Source organism: Triticum dicoccoides, chromosome 7B (genome assembly GCF_002162155.2).
Source record: "Triticum dicoccoides isolate Atlit2015 ecotype Zavitan chromosome 7B, WEW_v2.0, whole genome shotgun sequence".
Classification (NCBI taxonomy): Eukaryota; Viridiplantae; Streptophyta; class Magnoliopsida; order Poales; family Poaceae; genus Triticum; species Triticum dicoccoides.
Window position 1 is genome coordinate 777,497,422 of NC_041393.1, and position 5,233 is coordinate 777,502,654.

Below are 5,233 nucleotides of genomic sequence, written 5' to 3' on the forward strand. Positions count from 1 at the left end.
GATGTATCTAGATGTATTTTAGTTCTAGATACATTCATTTTTATGCATTTCTCCGACAAGTATTTCTGGACGGAGGGAGTACATGCAGCCGGGACACCAACGCACGTAGTCAACTAGCACCGCACGCCAAACACTCTGATCGATTGATGGCCGCAGGCTCCGCTCCTGTCGAGCCTGTTTACTTTGTGCAGTACAGTACGTATTGATTTTCTCAACTCACGGTTACGTACACATATACTCCCTCCGTTCAAAATTACTTGTCTCGGAAATGGATATATCTATAACTAAAATACGTCTAGATACATCCATTTCCGCGACAAGTAATTCCAAACGGATGGAGTAGTATATACTCCCTCCGTTCCTAAATAATTGTCTTTCTAGAGATTTCAACAAGTGACTACATACGGAGTAAAATAAGTGAATTTACACTTTAAAACATGTCTACATACATCCGTATGTTGTAGTCCATTTGAGATGGTTAGAAAGACAAATATTTGGGAACGGAGGGAGTAACAGCTAGGCAAGTAGCAGCAACAAACCGACTCGGCCACTAAAACTAGTCCTACCCGGCTACGTACATGCAAGACGTGATTAATTCCAAAACTAGTCCTTCAAGTAGTAAAGTTCAAACCCTAACATTCTATCACTATTATTGTTTGCATTCTATTTTCTAAGTTTTTTAACAGATTGAATTTGCAAATTTAATCTTTGTAAGTATGGTGGATGGTTGGGCAAAAAAGGCCACCCAAAGATGTCCATGCATTACATCGACTTGATGCTACTATTTACTCTCTCAAGAACCGCTGTAAGTATGTATGTATGTGAGATAGCAAGCAATGTTGGATGCCCTCACTATTTACTATATATGTGCTTGTCCAGTAAACACGTACGTCTCTGCTTTCCTATTAATTCTTTGGTACAAATGGAATACATGTAGCACTTTGTAAATGTTTCCTTGTGAAATATATATCATACTGTAACATCATGTTCTATTTAGTCCCCAGACCAGAAGCAATACTTGGTTTCAACTTTGAAAGACGAAATGAATTCCTCTATGGGGCGTCTGAACAAAAGGGGCATAATTTCGGTCACTTATCTGAACAAAAAGGTTTCTGGTCTCTTAGTGAAATTGGGGGTCCATTGAGGGCTTCAGTGACAACACCGGCATGTTGTTGGGGATGTAGTGTTGTGGTGCTTGCTGCTTGTGTGGTTGTGGTGTGCTGGCTGCTGTTATGCTGTGTGTGCTTGCTGTGGTGTGCAGTGTGCTGCTAGCCACGGCTGTGCTGCTTGATGTGCTAGTGCTACTGTCTGTCGTATTGCTGCTGAATGTTGATATTCTACTGCCTATTGATTGGCGATTAATCCAGTTTCTTCCCTGGAAATGAAGCATTAGACGTTTTACATGGTAATATATTGTCCCATGAATGCTGAAACTCTGTTAATTGTAATTCTGTTAAACCATCATAGGCAATGAACTGTACATTACATTCTCTCAGACAAACTGTAGATGAAAAGAATAACAGAAATATTTTGTATGCCATCAACAGGTAAGAAGTGGCATCGAGCTAAACAGACATAATAAAAGGAGAATATAGACAAGCATTGATTGTTACTAGTCAAGTGGCACATAGCTAGATATCGATGTTCTTCTTCTGGTTGTTGCTTATTAATTGTTTGACACTCATCTCCCCCCAACTAACTTTCAGTGATCTGCATCAGAATGTTATTTTTTCGAAAAGGGGGTTCGCCCCAGCCTCTGCATCAGAATGATCTGCACTCATGTCGGTATGGCTCTAATTTATCTCTAGACATGGTTCACTCTTACTGTTACAGGCAAATGTTAATTAGTAAACAAAATAGTTATAGGAATTGTCTTTCATATACTATATAGGAATTGTCTTGTACTATTCAGGTCTCGCATATATTCCTTGCGGTGTATTAACTTTGTATGATAAAATAAAATGTCTGTTGAAAACAACTAATATATCATCACTCTGGACTTTCTTCTCTGCAAAAAAAAAAAAAAAAACAATTTGTAGTGCAGTCGGCATCTAACTGTTGGTATATTATTGTGTTGCTTCTTTTCCCCTCAACTTTTACATTTTACCATGCTATTCGCTGCTACCTGTTCTTCATCATCTGAGTTCTTACTCCTTCCATTTTATGTAGGAATGTCTGAAGAGAGTTATCCCCTATGGGCACATGGACATTGCGGAATAATTTGCCTGCCTAAAGAAGGCGAAGCAATCAGCCAAGCAATGAAACTGGAGTCCAGTAAAGAGAAATCTTCCAGTGACTATCAAGAGTTGAATCGTAGCATCCAACCATCCAGCAGAAGTGTAGACAGTTTAAAGAAACCATCACTTGATCCGGGCAATAATAGCGCATCAGTTTCATCTAGTTCTATACATAACAAGGTAACACACTTGTATGTTCCACTGGACATCTATTTTTACATGTCTGGCTGAATCACTACGTTTCTAGTCTTCACCGTGTACAAATGTCTCTTGTGGGTTCCAGTGGAAGATAGGTTCCAGTTTCTATAAATGGTCCTCTGCATGTGAATATGTTCTCTGTACCTGAACCAAATTGACGTACTAGTTTTACTGAAAACCTATACTAGCTGGTATCAGTTTATAGCAAGAGATGCATGCAATTTTTTTTATATATGATATGAAAAATGGTGATGATGAGTACATGCTGCTGTTTGACTAGCTCACTGCCTGCTGGTCCAGATTACCATGCCGGGCTGTGGGTGCGTATGGTTTGAATCTGCAGTAAAGACTGGTAATTTTGTTTGTATCTAGTCTTGACCATGTATGTCGTCGGGCACCAATTCGACTATTTTCACATGTACTGCCTCATCGACCAAGGATCTACGGCGAAAGCGGCACCAGCGATCCCATGGAGGCGGCACCGAAACCCTAGCTGCTACTGCTCTCCCCTGAGTCCCCACCTCATCTCCTCCCTCATGCGGTGTCTGCTCTCTCTCTCTCTCTCAAGCTAATTTTAATCTGACTCCATCTTGGGGTGCTACTGTGCGTGCAATACATGCTCTGCTTGGTCTTCTTTTCTTAGACATCCCTCGATCAGTTAAGTTGGACAAGCAAAAAATCTTACATATCTCAGCTTTGTCAATTAAGCTCATTTGATTGATGTCTTTATCTTCACAAGTCTTGCTGAACCTTGAGATAGGCAAAAACATTCAGTTCAGAGCCTGATAGTTTGTTGCTATAATAATAATATCTACACTTCTACATTACCAATTGCCGTCTGGAGATTCAAATTCAGATATGAAAACTATATAGGATTTTCAATTCTTTGGGAATGTTACTACATATTTTTTTACATGCTTCTCTCTGAGGCTAATTTTAATCTCACACCATCCTGGGTGGTACTATGTGTGTTGTACATGCTCTGTTTCATCTTCTTTTCTCAAACCTCCACGAGTCAAATTCGACCGGGAAAAAGAAACACCTGCATACATATCATCGGGTAGTGGCCCGACAAAATGTTACATATATCACTTTTGTCATTTAAGCCCATTTGATGTCATCTTCATAACTCTGTCTATCTCCAGCTATGGTGTGGAATATTAACTGGGGATTTTGACATGCAGATGTTCAAGCTGGAGGATGTGGCGATGGAATATGGTTCAATGAGATGAAGAAAGGTGTTGATGTCAAGTACGAGAATGATGGAAGGATCTTGTGGTTATCTAGTTGCCCACCAGCAGGAGACAATGTAGATGATGTGCCTCTAGGGCAAATTCTAGAAAACAAAGCGACTCATTTTTGCTCTCAAACAATGAACATGTTCTTTCCCTATTTAATAAGTTAAATTAGTTTATGGGAAATTTGGATGTGAAAATTAATGAATGTGTGTTATTATTGTATGGTTTTGGTTTAGTATTGTTGGACGACATGCACGTTATTGTAATGATTTGGGTAACTTGATTGATATTCTGTTGATAAAGTGAAATCCAGCTATATGGCATGGCTAGCTGACGTTAGTTGGCAAAACAAACCCCATCATACAGTTGGTCGGGAAAAGCTAATGCGAGGTCCAACAGAATGTTGGTCAGGAAAGAATGCCCTGTCTCATAGTCGGCCGGGAAAGGCCCATGACAGCCCCAACGGATTGTTGGTCGGGAAAGAATACTCTGACCGATAGTCGGTTGGGAAAGGCCCATGGCAGCGCCAATAGACTGTTGGTCGGGAAAGGTCCATGGCAGGCCCAATAGAATGTCGATCGGGAAAGAAGCTCCATAGCCGACAAGCAGTCGGTCAGGAAAACTATGTCGGTCGGGAAAGGGCTTTCCCGTCTGGCCTTTCCCCAACAGACAAGATCGGTCGGCAATAGTCTTCCTGACCAATCTAGCTATCAGGGATGTAGTGTTGTGGTGTAGTGTTGTGTCCTCCAACCCAGGCACGACCCAACTAATAAACGGTCGGGCCGTGGCACGTTTAGCACCCTAGCTTGCATATCTTTCAGCCTCTTGGGCTGTTTTCTTAGCTTATTAGGCTGTATTTTAGGAGAGCTCCTATGCGCCGCTCGTTGCGGTGAATTGTCGAGCGGACGCACAGGCGCATCACCAGCTGGGCCGGCCCATTAGCGCAACACAGTGAAAAAATCCCAAAAAACTCTGCTCGAGGGAGGAATCAAACCAGCGACCTCCATCTTTGTACGCACGAGCAGAGCCAACGCGACAGACAAGCTTTCTTGGTTTGCCATGGCACGCGAAGCTAAATGTAATGGAGATCCGAACATTTTCTGAAATTCCTAACGCGATAATTATTTTGAAAAAGTTTTTCTTAAAAAGCAAACACTTTCCAAATTTTAGAAGAAAAACTAAAAAGCTTGAACAAAGTTTTGATAAAATGAACACTTTTTAAAATCCCAAACATTTTTTTAATTTAGAGAACAAAATTTTGAAATTGAGAACAAAATTTGAACATGAACATTTTTTAAAGCATGAAATTTTATTTAATCTTGAGAACAAATTTTGAAGCGCGGAATTTTTTAAAGCATGGACATTTTTCTGAATAGTGAGAATTTTGTTAAAAACATAGAGCAAATTTGGAAGCACGGACAATTTCTTGCAGCATGGACATTTTTTGAATATTGAGAACAAATTTTGAAATGAAGAAAAAATTTGAAAAATCCCGAACAAATTTGGAAGCGCGAACAATTTTTGAAAACGTGAACAAAAACAATTGAAGTCTGGTACATT

General features: G+C 40.2%; 1 long non-coding RNA gene across 1 annotated transcript; it reads left to right on the forward strand.

The window, feature by feature from the left end:
- Positions 1–2,984: 2,984 nt before the first annotated feature.
- Positions 2,985–3,969, forward strand: LOC119340457. Its single transcript, XR_005164554.1, has 2 exons — positions 2,985–3,495; positions 3,620–3,969. It is a non-coding gene; the product is annotated as an uncharacterized LOC119340457 (long non-coding RNA).
- The last annotated feature ends 1,264 nt before the right edge of the window (positions 3,970–5,233 follow it).